Here is a 21151-nt window from a genome sequence, read left to right on the forward strand (position 1 = left end):
CGCTTAAGAGTCCTATTGGTTTCTTTATGTTTCTGTGGGAGAAAGAGCCAGGGCAGGGAAAAATAATGCCTATAGAACACCAAGGAGCTCAGAGGTGAGCCTCTCCTGTAAATTAGAAGTCAGACTTTACTTGCAAAAATGAAAAGTGCATTATAAATAAGTTATTTTTGAGTGCCTGAGTGCCACTCATGGCATCAGGAACTTTGTATACATTATCCAGAAGCTTCTTAACCATCCTGCAATGCCAGTTATCATTGTTACTATATTGTCTATCAGTGTTCCCAAACCTTTTTGGCACCAGGGACCTGTTTCAACATTGCTTGAAATTTTTTCAAACAAAATTGTTTCATGGAAGACAATTTTTCCACAGATGGGGAGGGGAGAGGATGGTTTCCGGATGATTTAAGGGCATTACATTTATTGTGCACTTCATATTTCTACTATTATTACATCAGCTCCATCTCAGATCATCAGGCATTAGATCCTGGGTGTTAGGGGACCCCTGGTGTAGATGACATTGTTGCTAGGAGTTGAAACAACTTGCCCAATCAAAGCAATACTGACCAGAAATGAGTTTGCACCTTATTGTGCTCTTTCTTGCTATTGTGTTTCTCCAAGACTGATGACCTTTCTTATTGTAAGCCAGAGAATCACCCAGAACTTGCCAGAGGTTCACAGTCCCCCTTGGGGAGATGGGCTAAGGACGCCCTAAGTCCAATTGGTCACCTTCCGCGGACGCACCCTCCATTCATATCAGCATTGTTTTCATTGGTTGCAGCAACTGAGAAAAACACGCTAGAAAATGTAGAAACTTTGGAGAGAAATAACCGAAAGGAAATCAGCACAAGTTAGTTTAAAATCCTCAGCTGAGACGGTGCCCCAACAGCTTTGCAGAACTGCTTTTCTGACGCATCAGGTACCTGCCTGCGGGCGAATTGTTGGGAGGAGGCGCGGTCACCAGGAGTTTCCCAGTAGAAACTTCCCCGCTGGGTGAGGAGATCTTAGCTGGAGGACGTGCACCCTCCCGTCCTTCTTCCAGCTCCTTAGGAAAGCCTGCCACACAGTCTCCACCGCCGCTGTAAACGCGGCTCCTCGAAGCTGGCGCCCTCGGATGAGGCCAGACCCTTCCCGGAGCAGTGAAAGCCCCGACTGCCAATTGCCCGGCACCTTCGCCCACTTCACTGCTCCGGGCTACCCTAGGTGCCCGCCGCGGCGCGCTCGAAGGGGGCCGGGGCGCGGGACCGAGCGGCGCGGAGCCCACCACCGCGGCCCGAGGGGGACCGCACCCAGCGGCTGGGTGCCCGCAGCGCGCCTCGTCTCTCTCGCCGCGGACACCCGGCCGCGCCGACCCGCCAGGTGAGGAGGGGGCGGCGGCTGGCGGGCTGGAGGGGGCCTCGCCGGTTTCTAGCCTCCCAGCGGGTCCCCCGGGGCGCTGCCTCCCCCGCCGCCGAGTTGGTCGCCGCCCATTTGCGCGTCCGAGGGTTGAGGGCGGAGAGGAGGCAGCGGCCGCCTGGGCCAGGAGGGGCGCGCTGACTGCGCACGGCGAGTCCAGAGCGGCTGGACCGCTGCGGCTGGGGCGGCGGCGGCGGCTGGGCCCGGGAGTCGGGGCCGAAGGGAGGGAGGGAGGGAGGCGGGGGCCAAGCGCCGGCGGCGGGGCCAGTGGAGAGCGGCGATTCGGAGGGAAGATGAGACGGTGAGTGGGTGCAGAGTTTCTTGCTTCTCTTGCAGGCTGCAGGGACAAAAGCCCAGGCTGGGCTGCGCAGCTTTGAACCCCAAGAATGGGTGGACTTCGGTAGAGAGGATCCTCGGGAGGGAGTGGCGAGGTGGAAGAGCGGCTCACAGAGCGATCGTAGGGAACGGGCGGGATTTGGGGGGACCCGGGGCAACTTTGGCAAAGACGTCTGGATACTCCGGGAGAGAGGGATCGCGATACAGTTGCTTTGTCCCCGGGGGCGGAGAAAAGAGAAGGTCCGCTGCTGGATGGTGTGGTCGAGCAATTCAGAAAAGACCCCCTCCCCCAAATATCTATCTAGCTGTCCTGGTTCACTTTGTTTCAAAACTTGGGCTCGCGAGTTTAAACCGTCCAGAGGCTCTTAATGCCTGTTTGGACGTGGGTTTCCCCCAAATGTATGGTATGGCGGCCTCCGCACCCCTAGAGATAGCGCCTGGAAGTAGGGAACGCTTTGAACCCCGGTTTCACCCGCGCCCGGCACTGCCGAGGCGCAGCTGAAATGTTTGCTGGTGTACTGAATAACTTAGCTTCAACAAACATCTCTTAACTAAAGCGCCGAGGACCTGGCTAACTCTCGCCACCGCCAGGAAATTAAAAGGCTGACAGGCTGTCCCTTCCAAAGTTGGGGTTTCCTGTTTGAAAGCGCTTCGGAAATCGAACCTGCTACCCATCTACCTTTCTCATGTAAAAGCAGGAACTGCGCCCGCTGGCTTTTATGCTGGTCCACTTGCCCGCGGCTGGAAGTCCTTTCGCCTGGCCCTGCTGTCTTCCCTAGAAATCTTCCTTCTCCTGCTCTCAAGTTGCTCTCAAGAATTCTAGAATGCATGGCTAGTCACAGCCAGACGCAGCTGGGAGTGGAACTAAGAGAAGAGGCGTAAAAATGTGGCTTGCTTTTAGGGTGAATATATGTCAGTCACATTTCCGTGCATCATATGAATGTATTAATTACAGATATTAATTTTCAAGTATTGGACTTGTAACTTTTAGCTTCGTAGTTTGGCTTAACAAGCCCTTAAGATTTGTCTTCAAGATTCTAACATCTGAATTCAGCTGGGAGAGGTTTAAATGAAGTTCACAATTTCAGAGGGTTAGTTAAACTTTTGCCCTGGGAGCACTTGAATTCTTCGTTCCTGGTAGGATAGCAACAGAGTAGTCTGATTTGGGATAAATAAATCTTTAGAGTTGCCCACTGTTTTAACAGAATGGCTATATCCCTGGTACCATTGCCCTCAATTGTGTAAATATTTGTTTGAATAAAGAGCTAAGGTTCTCTGAAAAGTAACAGTTGTGTCTATTCATGATTCCCTTTTCATTTCCTGGACTTAGGTTATTAAAAGATTTTTTTAAAAATTGTTTTTGTCTTACATATATACTGTGGAAATTTAAACATATGTCCTTGAGAAACTCTGTAAAGTCCCTGAAAGTTTATAACTGCGATTTCCTTTAAAAGTGAGGGGGAGTCGAGGTTTTGCTTAGCTGAGTAGTGTAGCCTTCACCTCCTGAGACCCAGAGGTTTGCAAATCCCAGCCTTTTTCACAAATGGAAAAATGAGATGTTTGGCTAGTAGTCATCATTTCAGTCAGTTTGCGGCCTTCAGTCTGTTTAGTGCTGCTGCCAGCTGCTGTCCTTCTGGGCTGAGGACTGGATTTAAGGGATGGCCTCTTGAATCCCCATTTGAAGTGCGGGAGGAAAAGACACGGGAAATTCATCTGAGAGCTGGCTACCTCCTACCTCCTTTCTTAAAGAACCCTGTACCAAAGCTGGAACTCTTTAACAACCTTTTCAGAAATATTTTATTTCCTGGCTTTTGCACAAGAAAGGGAAGAAAAAGCTTAAGTGATTAAACCTATCACTCAATTTTGCTGTTTCCTCCAAACCCTGTTTTGAGGTCTGTGCTGTATGCAAGGGTTGATTCTGGAGTGCACTAGAAGAGTTACTGTGAAAAACATGAATGCTTTTAAACACTTTTAAAGAGCAGTTGTGGTTATTACTTTGCATGCTAATTCTCAGCCCTTAGCAGGAAGGTGGTTGGTTCTATGCATAACTTGGAAAGACAGTGGTTTTGCACATCTTCCAAGTGGAATACATGTGTTTTATAAATCTGACTATCTGTTAAGCCTTGATGCATGTATTAACTGTGTAAATGTCATCTATTTGAAACAAAAACATCTTTGAAATGATATGCTTTATTATGAAGCTCTGGTATATACAACAGCAGCAATTCTAAATGGAGGCGGTGGAGTGAGAGGGGGTTGCTCTCCAGGGGTTATCAACCAGTGACTGGAGACATTTTTGGTTGTCTCAACTAGGGGCAGGGGACAACCCCAATGGCCAACTTTGACTGGTCTCTAGTGGGTAGAGGCCTCAGATGCTGGGTAATATCCTATAATGTCCAGGACACACAAACAATAAATTATTGAGCCCCAAACTCTTCATTAGGATAGTACCTTGAGGGCATATGTTAACAAGTTTAGGGATCTTAATCTAATTTGGGTCTTCAAGAAACTGTGTTCTTGCTCAACCTAAAGAGACCTTTTTGTCTGCAGTAGATTCTTTTGACCTTGGCATTAGGAGTCAATATACCATAGATGTGAAGGAACTTGTGTTCACTGAGTTTGAGCTGGCTTAAAATTACAGAATTTGGAAGTGTTACAGTGTCAGGGAGACTCAGAGGTCGCTGGACTCAACCTTTTTGTTTTATAGACACAAAAACTGAGATGCCCCAAAATAGTGACTGATAAAGTCTCAAATGTATTAGTGACAGATGTTAGTTTTAGGTGCAACCCAGGATTAGAGAATTTAGAAACTGATATTCAGGCAAATGAAACTTTTTAAAAAACTGACAACCCTTTGTGAGAATTTAGAAGTACCATTCTCTATAATAGGAAATACACTGTTCGATGGGGGAAGGGTAGTGTTAGCCATGGTGACTGTGGAGCATATGCTTGGGTGTGTCAGCCCCAAGATGGGCATAATTCTATTGTGCAACCTGTGACACTCCATGTCTGTGGCCTGCACCGTCCTTCCCATGGCCAAGTGGGCAACAGATGGTTCCACAACTCATAGCAGATGTTGCTTTTGAATACAGGTACAAAACAGAACATTTGAGATTTTTTTTTTCTTTCTGTCTGCCTTCTGGGTTAAGAGTAGAGGGCCTGAATGGATAGGGTTGTTTTGGACAGAAGGGATAATGAGAGGGGCTTCCTGAATACAGTGTTAAAAAATGATACCTGATGTTTTAGGAAACGAGCATGCAGTGATGGAGAAAACTCATAAGTTGATGAGTGGATATCTTAGATAAATATGATGTTTGTGTAGAACTTGGGTTAGGAATCCGAAGTCAGTTCAAGCATGGCACTTCTCTGGGGGAATAGGGCAAAATAATAATGAGGGTAAAAGGAATCTTAGAAATCCTCTTATTTGAATTCACTCACTTGGTTTGCTACAACCTACAAACCAGACCTCCTCTTTCATTGTTACTTTCTCTTACACTCCTGGTCTCTACTATTCCTTCTGTTTACTTAATGGGGAAAAAATTGATAGTAACATAAAGTTTTTGTTCACTTCCTGGGAAAGTTTCAAAGGCATGGTCTTTGTGAATGGTTCTGCTTACAGACAGCAGTTATCTCGGTGAGCTTTTGGTGATCAGAAAAGCTGTGCACATATGGCAGCTCTCGCATTTACATGGCTATGATTACCCATTAGGCCTGTAATTATGGGTTTCAGTTCTGTGTGCTGAGTGGTCCTGCCAGGGTAGTTATACGCCTCAAATCTGGGAGGTTCTGGCAATATAGGAGAATTCTTTAGTGTGCCTTTTCTGGAAGAGCTCTGAACCTCACTGTGGTAAGTTCTTATCGTTTCAACAAGTAGCCAATGGGTGTACCTCAAGGCCAAGTACATAGTAGTATATTTAGAAATGATTCAGAAGTGATGACTTTTTTAAGAGGTCTGCTCTCTGCAGGTGTTGCAGTAAAGGGGCATAGCATCCTTTTCATGATCACTTTTCATCTCGTCATTCTTGTTACTTATTTTTCAGGTGATGGGACAGAAGATGAGTGTGTGTTTTTGTTTATAATTTTGACTGGAACTATTTATTGGCATTTGATTAATATGATTTCTTGTCTTTTGAAAGTGAGTAAAACCAAAAAGGGTAGCTCAGGTTTTCACACCCCTTCAAAATAAGTAAGGCAGAACTTGTCTCTGCCACCCAGGCATTCAAATTCTTCTGGAAGTTAGTTTGCACAGCTAGTCTCATGATATTTAGGAATGTTTCTTAGATGTTGATGAGAACCTTTGTGCCATATCTGCTTTAAAGGCAAGGTTGTTATCTATAGCAGCTAATGGTCCACAGGAGAAACCCAAGTATAAAAATAATTTTGTTGAGATTTAGTGGAAAGGCTAGGGACTGGAGAAGCTTTCCATACAAAGAAACAGGTAAATAAGACAGAGCAACAGGCTAAGTTATAGGGAGACTTGTTGAGAGGGTTTTTTTTTAACAAAAGATACTTGTTTTGCTTAGTGTGAGTGGGTTGATTTATTAGAATATCAGTTTTTCCTTACTTTGCAAATTAAGGGGAAGGAAAAGTTAGTTTATTCCAATATTTAATATTGTTACCTCAAGTGGGGTCAGCTTTTTCTAAGACTTGCTGCCAAATCTAGAGTTCAGTGGAAATCAGTGTTCATCATCTTATTTTGTTTGCAAGCAGCATATGATCAATCCAGATGGCGATATGCTTGTAGAATTAGCATATGGAAGGGGAAAAAAAGCTGAAAGTTAAAAGATTTCTCCTGGATTTGTTTCTTGATCACTAAATTGCTGAAACAAAGGCAGGTAAAAGCAAAGGAAAGCCAACTTCTGCCTTGTTTTGCCCAGTTCAAATGTAGCCTGAGTTGTGCTTTGTAGCCAAGCGATAGTCAGAGGGGGCTTGGGAAGTGAGGTCTGGCTGCCACACTGCTTACGTCATTGCACAAGTAGGTCTTCAAAAAACAGCTCAAGATTTAGTAAGGAAATTGCAAACCATGGGAATGTAGACAAAATATTTCTTATACATCATGCTGAATCAAATTCCCATATCATATTACACTAACATAGCTCTGGCCAGGCTTTTTTTTCTCAGTATGTTGTGCTGAAATAATTTACCATGCCCTTGAAAGGTCATGGGCAACAGTGCCAGTGCAGTCCTTTCCCAGTTAGGTAGCTGCCGCCTTATCACTGAAACGTGTTTGTGTCCTGTGATCATTTCCATTTCCTGCATTGTATAAATGGCACTCCTGTGTTACTTAACCTGTGCCTGTGGGAGCCGAGAAAGGTGAAACAGAAAAGCATCTAGTTCACCCTCACCATTTTAAATATGGGGAAACCTCTGCTAAAACAAGGTGAAGACAAGCCAAGTGACTTGCTCTGGCTCTTTCTTCTGTTGGTTATTTTGGCAGAACCAGGACTAGGGATGAGTCTCCTGACTCGTGTTTCTGGCAGCCCATCCACTATTCTTTGCACTAGATTGGCCACTACAATAAAAAGACATCGTAATGTAACCATTTCCTTAATTAGGTCTTTTGGGCAGATGTAAAAAACAGCATCGATTAAATTTAGTGTAGTCAGTTATTTATTGACCTTTGCTAGTTCATGTCCTTTTTTCCTTTTCCTTCCATCGAAATAAATGGTTAAAAAGTAGGTAATAGGAAAGGAAAAAATTAAGTGTCTGTACCACCCACTTTGCATAATCTGCAGTTAAGCAATGAAGAGATGATTTCATTATTGTTTTGCTTACTTTATAGTATTTTTAGCCTAAGCATTCAGTTTTTTTTTAGGTAAATGGGAAAACACTATAACCATGGATGATGTGGTCAACTTGTGTTTGTTCCATCTTTCCTGAGCTTGCCTGGTGGTGGTTTAGTCACTAAGTTGTGTCTGACTCTTGCGACCCCATAGACTGTAGTCCACCAGGCTTCTTTGTCCATAGAATTTCCTGACTATTTCCAGCTCATAAATATTGGGTAAGGGAATGAGGAACCTAGGGCGTTTGGGTTTGGTGAACGTTACTTTGAAAAAATAGACACTGACTTTTAAAAGAATTTATTTTGATTAGTAGTGTGGACTGGGGACGGGATGGTGTAGAGATCAGAGTTTGATCCCACAGACTCTCAGCTTCCAATTCCAGCCCAGATAGGTGGTTTCAGGGTCAAGAGAGAACATCTTTATCTCCATGTGATCCCAGGGTCAATAATTTTTCTTGGATAAAATTGGCTTTAAAGAATGCTTTTTCCTCGAGTGCCTCTTTGCTTCAGCAAGTAAGACGTGCAGTGTCTGCTCCCTGACATTCCAGGAAGTACGTGCTCAGTGGTGTCTGACTCTATGGCCCCGTGGACAGTAACCCGCCAGGCTCCTCTGTCCGTGGGATTCTCCAGGCGAGAACATTGGAGTGGGTTGCCATGCCCTCCTCCAGGGGATCTTCCCGACCCAGGGATCAAGACCCCATCTTCCGCAGCTCCTGCATTGCAGGCGGATTCTTTACCACTTTGCCACCTGGGAAGCCCAGACGTTCAACACCTCCAACTTAGTTATTCTGTGCCTCTGCTTCTTCGCTTTGTCTTCACTGTGGTGGTCACATGATGTGGGAGGATTCTTCAGAGGCTACAATCAGAATCACCTACACCCGGGGATGAATTATGCTGATGATCAGGAGTAAAAAACATCTGGAAATATTTACTTTATTTGGGAAAATTTTAGAAACCTTTTTCTTCAACTGAAGCTATCTTAGGATTCTATAAAGAACCCTGAAAATACGGGTTTTTAATTTCCTACCCAAAGAACTTTACCACTTTCAGAGAAGCCACCACATAATTTAAGAATTTATAAAGTGTTTGTTTGTTTTAATGTTTTTGAGGCTGAAAGTCTTCAAGATATCACAGGTATGGCAGTTTTTGTGTTTATATTTTAACTTTCTGAAGAGATGGATTTTATTTGAATACACATAGTAATGAAATTTAGATACCACTACCTACCATTCATTATCTTGCAAGTATCCTAAATATAGTAATCTAATACTTGTAATCTAGACAGTGCATTTCCTTTTAAGTTTCTTCAAGTTAATTTTTAAAAATAAGCTTTTAGGAGCTTAATTCAACATGATAGAGGATTAGTGTTTCGTGCTTTTTAAAAAATCAGCCAGGAGCCACTGGTATAAACACATCCTTCTTTGTAAAGTGAGCTACTATAATTTTTAAGTTAGTATGTGAAGTGAAGTGAAGTCGCTCAGTTGTGTCCGACTCTTTGTGACCCCATGGACTGTAGCCTACCAGGCTTCTCTGTCCATGGGATTTTCCAGGCAATAGTACTGGAGTGGATTGCTATTTCCTTCTCCAGGAGATCTTCCCGACCCAGGGATCGAACCCGGGTCTCCTGCATTGCAGACAGATGCTTTACAGTCTGAGCCACCAGGGAAGTTTATATTTTTATTCATATTTGATTTTTAGAATGCACACATCTTTTACTTTTTAAATATTTTGTTATGGAAAATTGTAAATGTACATAAAAATTAGAAGAAGAATACAGTGAAATCCCAAGTACCCATCATTCAGTTTCAAGTTATGTACATATGATAATCTTGTTTCATCTGTAGACCTTACTTCCCCAAAACATAGATTGTTATCAAGCGAATTCGAAATACTGTAGTATTTTATTCATAAAAATGTAAATCTAAGAGTTTAGGATTTTTAAAAAGTCCAACAACATCATTATTACACCTAAAAAAAAAAAGCCAGTAATTAAAATATCTTTTTTCCAGTGTTCAGATTCTCTGATTGTCACATAAATTTTTCATTTAATAGTTGGATTTTTCAAGACAAGATCTAAACACAGCCTGCGCATTGTATTTAATTGTTAGTTGGTATGTCTCCTGGGCCTTCCTGGTGACTCAGTGGTAAAAAATCCACCTGCAATTCAGGGGATGCGGGTTTGATCCCTGGGCTGGGAAGATTCCCTTGGAGAAGGAAATGGCAACCCACTCCAGTATCCTTCCTTGGGAAATCCCAGGGACAGAGGAGCCTGGTGGGCTATAGTCCATGGGGTTGCAAAAGAACTGGATACAATTTAGCAACTTAATAACATGTTTTCTTGGTCTCTTAATCTAGAACAGTTCCCTCTCTTATTTTTCTTTTCTTACCATTTGCTGCTTGAAGACATTCGTTATTTTTCTGTAGACTTCCCATGTTTTAGATTTAAGTGATAACATCTCTATGGTGTGTTTCATATTCCTCTGTTCTTTTAATTTTCTATAGTTGAAGACAGCCTGCTTTTAATTTGAGAACTTTCCTACCATCAGTTCAGTTCAGTTCAGTCACTCAGTTGTGTCCGACTCTTTGCGACCCCATGAATCACAGCACACCAGGCCTCCCTGTCCATCTCGCTGTGTTAAACTTAATTTTTAAGATATATATATATTCGTAGCAGCAGCAGCAGCATATATATACTTACTACATGAATATTGTATCTTTTTCAGACATTGCTAAAGCTGCTTTGAAAGTAAACTGTTGGTCACTCAGTCATGTCTGACTCTTTGTGATCTCATGAACTGTAGCCCTCCAGGCTCCTCTGTCCATGGGCTTCTCCAGGCAAGAATACTAGAGTGGGTTGCCCTGCCCTTCTCCAGGGGATCTTCCCAACTCAGGGATCAAACCTGGGTCTGCTGCATTGCAGGCAGGTTCGTTACCATCTGAGCCACCAGGAAATCCCAAAACTATGTAATAATGATACAGATGCAAACGTGAGTCCAACTGGTAAAAGTCACATCTGCCATATTTAGGTCAAAGTCAAGAATTTTGCAGGTAGGAAGGGAATTTGAATGACCCAGTTGATTTTTGAGGTTGTTCCTGTTTTTTGTCCTTCCTCCTCTGCCTGTATCACTGGCTGAAGAGTTATTGTAGGAAATGCGGTGCCAAATTTGTTGGATAGTTAAAGAATATTTTCAAGTTCATACAGACAAGTTTTATTCAAGGGACTAGCACAAAACTATTTAAAATCTCTATAATCGATGTTTTACTTTCTTTAATGAGTCCTCAAAGATTCTTGATAATTCCTAATATAAAACAATCTAGACTTTGTAAAACGTCGCTTCTGATCACAGGGGATACAGATCTTCATTTGAATATGGTTATTACTGTTGATTGTGGTTACCGTTAGGAACCATTGGATATCCATCTAGAGTGTTTTTTTTGGCAGAGCTTAGACTTCAGTAGGCTAGAAATGACAGAAAGGAATGGTAGCATGGCGTTCCTGTGCCAGCTGCTTGTGCTCAGTTGCTCAGATGTGTCTGACTCTTTGCAACCCCATGGACTGCAGCCTGCCAGGCTCCTCTGTCCATGGGATTTCCCAGGCAAGAATACTGGAGTGGGTTGCCTTTTATACTGCAGGGGATCTTCCCGACTCAGGGATCGAACTCACGTCTCTTTTGTCTCCTGCATTGGCAGGCGGATTCTTTACCATAGAGCCACCTGGAAAGCCATCATGGGGTTAGACTCCTTTATTGTGATAGGAAGAAGCTGAAGCTTTTTTGTTTGTCTTGCTTTTTGTCATCACGTCTTCCATCTCTCCTTGCCTCCCCCGTCCCCTCATCACTCTCCACTCCCTTCTGTGCTTCCTTCCTCCCTGTGGCATCATCTGATACTTTTGTTCTTTCCATAATGGTCACCCTTACCTCTTCTTTTAGATGTTTTTCAAAACATAATCAAATAAAAATTCAAAAGGGAAAACAGGAAAATCCAGAAAGAAACTGTGTGATCAGTGTCCTGAGATCCTATTGGCATTCCAGTGGTCCTCCCTTTCTCCCCAGCCCACTGTGCATGACCCCAACACCTGGCAAATTCTGAGGATGCCTCAGCTTCCCTGGGTTCTGAAGAGCCTCCTCTGGCACTCACAAAGCCTTTGTGCCTTTTAGACTGCTATAGGCGTGTGGGCCATGCGTGTCTGTCTCTGTGTGTCTGTGAGTGTGTGTAAGCATCTGCACACATGAGATTTACTGTTGTAACGGGCTCAGTTTGCAGGAACCAAACATCCTCCTTCAGTTCAGTTCAGTTCAGTTCAGTCGCTCAGTCATGTCCGACTCTTTGAGACCCCATGAATCGAAGCACGCCAGGCCTCCCTGTCCATCACCAACTCCCGGAGTTCACTCAGACTCACGTCCATCAAGTCCGTGATGTCATCCAGCCATCTCATCCTCAGTCATCCCCTTCTCCTCCTGCCCCCAATCCCTCCCAGCATCGGAGTCTTTTCCAATGAGTCAACTCTTCGCATGAGGTGGCCAAAGTACTGGAGCTTCAGTTTCAGCATCATTCCTTCCAAAGAAATCCCAGGGCTGATCTCCTTCAGAATGGACTGGTTGAATCTCCTTGCAGTCCAAGGAACTCTCAAGAGTCTTCTCCAACACCACAGTTCAAAAGCATCAATTCTTCGGCGCTCAGCCTCCTTATGCTGCCATTAAAATACATTTGTTCCTGTGATACTGCTTTTCTGGATTTTTTGAGAGATAAAAATCTCCTCCGTGGAGATAATCAGCCTATCTACATGTATCTAGTAGATAATAATAATTTGTTCAAAGAGGCAGATCTTTAAATGATAAAGAACATGGTGTAAGGAACAGGAATGACAGTCCATTTGCTGCTCTGTATGTTTGCAAAGAACCAATAAGGGCACTATGTCTACTCACAGGCTTTTGGTTTTTTTATTTTATTTCATTAAAATTTTTTTTTTTCTTTCCTGCGCTGAGATGTAAAATCTTGGGTGTGGTGGGAGAGTTTAAAGGAACAGAGATTAGGAAGCTGGGTTGTATGAGTGGGAGATGCAGTTCTATACAGGTGGGTGTTGAGACAGTGGGGAGGCTCAAGGTTTGGGATGCTGGATGGGAGGGGTTCTTTGAAGAAGAGAGCATCTGGGAATATATGCTGGAGGGGGAGGTGTTTGCCAATGGGTGTGGGGTTGTGCGGAGAGATATGGTTTGTGTGCAGAGATGCCGGAGGTTGAGGATTTAGTGATGAGAGGGAATACTTGTGAAAAAGGAGCGTATGTTTGTAAAAGCAGAGTTGAGAGGACTGACGGTTTAACAGAGGATAGTGTTTGGATAACAGAGGGTGGGGAAGCCAGGCTGCTTCAGGGTTTCTGAAATGAGAATATTGCTAGACAAGGAAGTGTGTGTTCTTGAAGCTTCTACTTACCCTCCCCCCATCACGTTTTCATGTTGAGATTAGTGGAAAAAGGAAGGTTTTGTGTCCATTGTTCTCCGTTCTTAAGCTTGGAGTTTGGGGCTGAAATAGATGTCTTCGTTTTTCCTCTTCAGTCCTCTAAAGCTTCCTCCCTCAGGCCCTACCGTCATCACAGAATCTGCCCCCCCAGTCCTCCCCACCATGCACACACAGACAATGGCACTGCCTCTGACAGACTGCTCTAAGCCGGTGTCTGAATTCAATTCCATGTCATCAGTGTGTGCTTTCAAACATTGCCATACCATAAACATCAGTGCTGAAAGAGGCTGGCCTGTGGACCACCAGTGCACCGGGAGAGCTTAAACACCAGTCTTCAACCACTGTCTGTGACAAAATATGCTCCCAGAGCCAGCGCCTCAGCTCTAAGGCTCCTGTAGGACAAGACAGAAACTCAAACTTTTTCATAAGGTGGAAATTTTAACCTAAACCTTCCTGAGTTTTAAGATTGTTGTTCTGAATTTGCTTCTGTACCCAGTGGCTCAGTGATAAAGAATCCGCCTGAAAAAAAGGAGACTCCACCTGCCAATGCAGAAGAGGCATGCTCTATCCCTGGGTCAGGAAGATTCCCTAGAGAAGGGAATGGCAACCCACTCCAGTATTCTGGCCTGGAGAATTCCATGAACAGAGGAGCCTGGCGGGGTACAGTCCCTGGGGTTGCAAAGAGTCAGACACAACCGAGTGAGCATGCCAACGTGCCACGCCAGTCTACATCCTTTCCCCAGCAATATGGAAAGGTTTCTGCTTTTTGGTGACTTGCTCTAGCAGTCCCCTTTTGACTAATTCCTGCTATTTTGTATGATCCTGAGAAGTGTTTGTGCACGGCAATATAAAATGACAAGTAACATGTTTTATTTTGTAAGGATTCTCCAAACTCTTGGTGTAAATTACCTGGAAAACTGAACTTATATATATAGGCCAGACTTTAAATCTCTGTCCTCTAAAACAGTACACACAACACAACAGATGCTTCATTTTAATTGGTTTGTTTTTTAAAACTTTGCTCCCTGGGTGTGTTTTCATTATCTTGAAAGCCAGATCCCTACAGCTCTGGCCATCACAGTGCTCTGAAGCTCACCACTGGTGACTTACGGTTTGGTTAGGATTAACCTCACTATGATGTTATTTGGTACAAATAGAGCTGGAAAATTATCTTTTAAAACGCACACCAGCATTGTGCCAAAGAAAAAAGAATCTACCAGAAACTTGCAAACATCATGCTTGAGATTAGTTTTTCCAATAATTTACTTCTCAAGGGAAAAATGTACTGTGACTTGCTATGCTACCTTCCAAAGATCTCTAAGTGACTCCTGGCATTCTCTAATTGACAATAAGATGATATACATTTCAGGTGATAAAAATAACAAGAGCTCTGGAGGGATTAAATTTATGGATTGAAAAATAAGCCCAGACGTTTCAACACACACTAACTTCTTTCCTGTTTAGACGTCCCCAGGTTGTCTTTTCTCTCAGATGGGCACCAGATGGCTTCTTCCCTTTTCCATGCCCGGTTCTCTTTCTCTTCATCTGCATAAAGTGTATGGAGCCATTAGGGCCCTAGGGACTGTTTTGCTTCCACAATAACATAATGCAGTGATTTTATAATTTCCCTGAGACTTCTTTTTTGTTTACAAAAATGTGAAAGTGAAAAGTGAAAGTGAAATCGCTCAGTCATGTCCGACTCTTTGCAACCCCATGGGCTGTAGCCTACTACAGCTCCTCCGTCCACGGGATTCTCCAGGCAAGAGTACTGGAGTGGGTTGCCATTTCCTTCTCCAGGGTATCTTCCCAACCCAGGGATCGAACCGAGGTCTCCCGCCTTGCAGGCAGACGCTTTACCCTCTGAGCCACCAGGAAACCAAAAAGAAACAGCAGTGGAGATCAAGAATCCAGTCTGGAAACCGTGGAATCTTCCTCGCCTCCTCTTTTACACGTGTTAATACAGACATCTTTCCCGCTGTGCTTCCACTTGTGTGTCACTTTGATAGCCCCGTTTCACTTCCCACTGTTCTAGTTCTTCCTCTGCTTTCTTTCCCTAACCTCAACTGCAGTCTCTGATGCACCATCTGCAGGGTCTATCATGTCAGTATCTCCGTCTCTCCTGGGGAATTAAACCCAGTGCTTCCCATTGTATATCCTCTGCCCTCCTGCCTCTGCTCTCCTTGCTTTTGTGTCATCTCATTGAAAATATTTACTACTTCCTGTTGTATGTTTCGGAGGAGGCAATGGCACCCCACTTCAGTACTCTTGCCTGGAAAATCCCATGGAAGGAGGAGCCTGGAAGGCTGCAGTCCATGGGGTCGCTGAGGGTCGGACACGACTGAGCGACTTCACTTTCACTTTTCACTTTCATGCATTGGAGAAGGTAATGGCAACCCACTCCAGTGTTCTTGCCTGGAGAATCCCAGGAACGGGGGAGCCTGGTGGGCTGCCATCTATGGGGTCGCACAGAGTCGGACACGACTGAAGTGGCTTAGCAGCATACGCTTCCCATCTCTAGGCCTCCACTCTTATGATCTCACCCACGATGAAAAGAATACCCTGGAAGTAGGGAAGGAGAGAGATATCATGACCCACTATTGTCACTTCTAGGGTCAGAAAGGCACCTGTGTGATTCTCCACCTTTTGAGTAGAATTGATTTGTGGAATTAAGTCTTGAAGATCTCAAACTGACACAAGGATCCATACATATATATTCAGCTATGGCTGGTACACTCAGCTTCAGTAACTTGAGTGAATTACATGTTTATACTTGATGACAAATCTTTAAATGCACGCCTTCTTACACATCATTAACAAACCCAAAAAGGCTGAAATGAAAAACTATAGAGTATGGAGCATGAATATCTTAAAATATCTTCTAGAAGGTTCTTCGATCCAAATCATCTGTAACTTTCTTCTGCAATATGTATGGTGGAGAAATGTTGCATGACTGTTTCTTGGATGTGATTTATTATTTGCAAATGGCCTACTTGTCTCTTCCCTACAGACTGTGAACCTAATCTTTCAGCCAGCACTACTGTGGAATGTTTTGGTATTTTGTTTGGCCAGCTAAACTGCATCAATAATTATATTATGTTTCTTTTTTTTTTTTTTTCCTTTTTGGCTGAATTGGCTGTGTTGTGCAGCATGCAGGATCTTAGTTCCCTGACCAGGAAACAAATCTATGTCCCCTGCAGTGGAAGCATGAAGTCCTAGCCACTGGACTGGCAGGGAATTCCCAATAATCACATTTTTTGATTAAAAAAAAGTACACGTAAGGAGGAGGGGGGACCAAGTGTCGCCACCCTGTAGGGTAGTAAGAATACCCTATAGTGGTTTGATACTCTCTAGTTTTGTTGGCTCAAAGGAAGAAGAAACAGAGTTTGGTAATATTTCATTTGGGTGATTGAGCAGCATTTGCAACTGCAAACAGGTTGAAATATATTAACACATTTTATCATCTAAGATGACATTAATGTCATATACTGCTCAGTTAAAAATTAAACTTTTATGTATTCATTTTGACATGAGGTGTAAAACATTCAATTCTGTACCATTAGAGTAAATTTTGAAAATGCAGAGTTCTGGGCTCAGGGCTTAGTTTCTAGCTTCCATTGCACAGCATCTGCTCTGGCTTGCTTTCTGGATTCCTATCTTGCACTTAATTCTGTTTCCTATTTTGTATGCATTACCTTACAACCAGAGCTTTGCCCACTAACTGGCTTTAGTGTTATTCTAACATCTGACTTGACGGATTTCCCTTTGTCTCCTTGTCTAAAATACACTAAATGGTTGGAGGATTGCTGTCAGATTTAAACCACACCTAAGATAGGCATAGACTTGGACCCCACAGAACGTATCTTACATGATGGTGTCGATGGGAAAAGATTTAGGTAACTATGAGAGAGAAATACATAGTTAATAAATATAGAAAATAACTTGCTTTTTTCTACACAATTTTTGTTATTAATTCTGTCAGAGACAGAATGTTTCCTGGATGTACCAGTAGTCTGACCTCAGATGGGCTTGAGATTTTGTTTATATTTTTAAAACTTCAAAATTTTAGGTGTGGAGGTAACTTTATGCTATCATTGGATAATACCCATCAGATTCTCTTTCTTTCAGTAGGACTTAACTCCATTGTCATTTCTTCCTATCATAACTTACCCAGACTATCCCTCTCACTGGGTTAGCTCCCCTCCATCTGTCAATCAGTCCTTTACCAACCTGTCAATCAGTCCTCTATTAAGGCATGCATCACACTGTATAGCATTTATTCATACATGTATTTGCCACTTTGGATTGTAAGCTGTGTATTAGCAGGAAATACTATCTTTGACCACATACTTTCCAGGGCCTAGCTCAAAGCCCGGTTTATAGTAGGCACTTAATGAAGATTAGCACCTTCATAGTAACAAACAACTCTCAAATCTCAGTGGCTTAAGACAATCCTGGATTGGCGAAGGCCCTCTTCCCCATTATCATCACTGAGGGAAGTAGGCTAAGGAAGCCTTTACAGACTTGGACACAAGACGGGTATGGAAATGGTGAATCATGCCAGCTCTTGATGTTTCAGCTTGGAACTGACACATCACTTTCTCTCATATTTCCTTGATCAAAGCAAGGGACATAGCCACACCTAATGTCATAAGGATGAGGAAGAACAACACTGCAGTGTTTCTGAAAGGAAAGAACAGAAATAATAGTGAGCAACACCAATGCCTGTTAAGTCAGTGTCTGAGATGTTCAGTTCAGTTCAGTTCAGTTGCTCAGTCATGTCCAATTCTTTGCAACCCCGTGAATCACAGCACACCAGGCCTCCCTGTCCATCACCAACTCCCGGAGTTCACTCAAACTCATGTCCATCGAGTCAGTGATGCCATCCAGCCATCTCATCCTCTGTCGTCCCCTTCTCCTCCTGCCCCCAATCCCTCCCAGCATCAGGGTCTTTTCCAATGAGTCAACTCTTCACATGAGGTGGCCAAAGTATTGGAGTTTCAGCTTTAGCATCAGTCTTTCTAAAGAATACCCAGGACTGATCTCCTTTAGAATGGACTGGTTGGATCTCCTTGCAGTCCAAGGGACTCTCAAGAGTCTTCTTCAACACCACGATTCAAAAGCATCAATTCTTCGGCACTCAGCTTTCTTCGCAGTCCAACTCTCACATCCGTACATGACTACTGGAAAAACCATAGCCTTGACTAGACGGACCTTTGTTGGCAAAGTAACGTCTCTGCTTTTGAATATGCTGTCTAGGTTGGTCATAACTTTTCTTCCAAGGAGTAAGCGTCTTTTAATTTCATGGCTGCGATCACCATCTGCAGTGATTTTGGAGCCCCCCAAAATAAAGTCTGACACTGTTTCCACTGTTTCCCCATCTATTTCCCATGAAGTGATGCGACCAGATGCCATAATCTTAGTTTTCTGAATGTTGAGCTTTAAACCAATTTTGTCACTCTCCTCTTTCGCTTTCATCAGGAGGCTTTTGAGATGTCAGTTAGTTAGTTTAGTCGCTCAGTCATGTCCGACTCCTTGTGACCCCATGAATCGGAGCACGCCAGGCCTCCCTGTCCATCACCAACTCCCGGAGTTCACTCAGACTCACGTCCATCGAGTCAGTGATGCCATTCAGCCATCTCATCCTCTGTCGTCCCCTTCTCCTCCTGCCCCCAATCCCTCCCAGCATCAGAGTCTTTTCCAATGAATCAACTCTTCGCATGAGGTGGCCAAAGTACTGGAGTTTCAGCTCCAGCATCATTCCTTCCAAAGAAATCCCAGGGCTGATTAATGAATGAAGTACCTAAAACTACCTGTTAGGATTTTAATTTTTTTCTATACCATGAGCAGAATCACCTCAAGTAATGCAATAATCTAATAACTACATTTTAAAAATGAGCAAACTAACATTATTATCTAAGCTATATTCAGTAAACATCTGGAGACCATTTGGGTAACACTCTGTTCATTTATTCATGTTAGGGAAGTGATTAGGGATATATATTAGTTATGTTTGCTTCTACACTTTCAGATGTATAAAGTATGAAATGGTCGCAGTAAAGTGAAAGTATTAGTTGCTCAGTTGTGTCTGACTCTTTGTGGCCCCATAGACTATAGCCTGCTAGGCTCCTCTGTCCATGGAATTCTCCAGGCAAGAATAGTGGAATGGGTAGCCAACCCCTTCTACAGGGGATCTTCCCGACCTAGAAAGCAAACCTGAGTCTCCTGCATTGCAGATAGATTCTTTACTGTCTGAGCCATCAGACTTGTATAATTATGATTTTCTCCTGAATCTTTTAGATTTGGAAGAAAACATCGAAGGCTTCAACTGACATATTAAGTTAGTCTGATCAAGAAGTTCTTTAACCTTTTTTCTTTAATTGTTTAGTTTTTATTTCATAATCATAAATTTAACTTTGCAATCCAGCTAAACTTGGAGGGGGAATAAGGAAAATACGGAACCCAAAGAACTGTAGTGAGAACACAAAGATTATAGGATATTTCGAGCAGATGGGGTGAAGGGGTGTTCTCCTGGTGGTTAAGTAAAACGCAAGTCAAATTTATTAGATTTGTCCGCAGTCAGCAATGGTGATCTTGCTGGTCTTGCCATTCCTGGCCCCAAAGCGCTCCATGGCTTCCACACTATTCATGCCCTCTTTCACCTTGCCAAAGACCATGTGCTTGCCATCCAGCCACTCAAGTCTTGGCAGTGCAGATGAAAAACTAGGAACCGTTTGTGTTGGGGCCAGCATTTGCCATGGACAAGATGCCAGGACCTGTATGCTTCTGAAATTCTCATCATCAAATTTCTCCCCATAGATGGACTTGCCACCAGTACCATTATGGCGTGTGAAGTCACCACCCTGGCACATAAATCCCAGGATTATTCTGTGAAAGCAGGAACCTTTATAACCAAATCCTTTCTCTCCAGTGCTCAGAGCTTGAAAGTTTTCTGCTGTCTTTGGAACTTTGTCTGCAAACAGCTCAAAAGAGACGCGGCCCAAGGGCTTGCCATCGACAGCGATGTCGAAGAACACAGTGGGGTTGACCATGGCTAGACAGCAAGAGAGGCTCCGGGGTGGCGGCATCTGCAAGGCCTAACCTTTTTTTTTTTTGGAAGAATTAGTGTCTGGCTCAAAAATTGGACAAGAGCTTAGGAAAAATGAATATCTACTCAACTTAAAAGTGAAGTATTGCTTCAGATTGTATGTTAGTATTTTACACTAAATTTTTCATTCATTGTAAAGGCAACCCAAACACATGGTATAAAATATGAAAAATACAAACTAGTTTGAGAAAGAGGAATTAAAAATCACTAGTGTGATTTATTTCATTCCATTGTTATTGTTGTAAAATGAGCATATAGCATATGGAAGAGGAAAGAGAAGATACTGGCTTGTAATACGGGGGTAGCAATAGGATTTGTTGATGGATAAAATGAGAAAGGAGGGAATAGAGAAGTGACAGATGGCAGAGGATAGAGGATATAATGATAGAGGAGACCAGTGATGACTCCTTAGATTCTGGCTTAAACATCTGTGTGTAACTGATGAGTATATAAGGCTGCACTCATTGTATGGATGGTTTTTAAAAATTTACTGAACATTATATTAATGTACTTTTTATGTTGTAAACATACCTCAAAATAAGATTTTAAGTGGTTTTTATGCACTCATGACATACTATGGCTTTTAATTTTCTCCCTATTGTTGGGAAATTAGCGTATATTTTCCCTTTTAATAAATAGCGTGGTAATGTTCTCAGGTTCCACATACTTCCTTGTTTCCTCAATTCAAAAAAATTTAACATGAGGGAATTGGCCATGGTTTGCTGGAATTTCAACATGGCAAACCAACATGTGATACAGTTATTCAGAAATAGAAGGAACCAAGACTGGATAGAGGTCAGCTTGATTTCAGTCCTCCATGGGGGACATGGTGAGATAGATACAGCTTGAGCCAGACTGGTGTTGCTTTCAAGGTCAGAATTGGTGGTGGCACACAATTGTTGAGAGGGACATTTGTGACCTGTCAAGACCCAGAGGGCAGGGCCAGACCCCAGCTGGGTAGCAATTCTAAAGGAGAATCTTAAAAAAAACTTTTTGAGGTCCAGTTCAAAAGATAATCATGTTTTTTTTCATAAGGGCAGGGCTTTGGGTTGGAGGATAAAGACCCCAAGGCAGAGCTT

At 43.2% G+C, this 21151-nt stretch overlaps 1 protein-coding gene and 1 pseudogene across 5 annotated transcripts in view; one reads left to right on the top strand and one right to left on the bottom strand.

The window, feature by feature from the left end:
• Positions 1 to 1667: 1667 nt before the first annotated feature.
• Positions 1668 to 21151, top strand: part of PHLDB2 (pleckstrin homology like domain family B member 2) — a 114067-nt gene continuing 94583 nt past the window's right edge. For all 5 annotated transcript variants that reach the window (XM_068993282.1, XM_068993435.1, XM_068993507.1 and 2 more), the window contains exon 1: positions 1668 to 1693. The gene's annotated coding sequence lies outside the window, so the exon portion shown is untranslated. The remainder of the gene's footprint in view (positions 1694 to 21151) is intronic.
• On the bottom strand, positions 19528 to 20016 carry LOC138083364 (peptidyl-prolyl cis-trans isomerase A pseudogene; annotated as a pseudogene).

Source organism: Capricornis sumatraensis, chromosome 1 (assembly GCF_032405125.1).
Source record: "Capricornis sumatraensis isolate serow.1 chromosome 1, serow.2, whole genome shotgun sequence".
Lineage (NCBI taxonomy): Eukaryota > Metazoa > Chordata > Mammalia > Artiodactyla > Bovidae > Capricornis > Capricornis sumatraensis.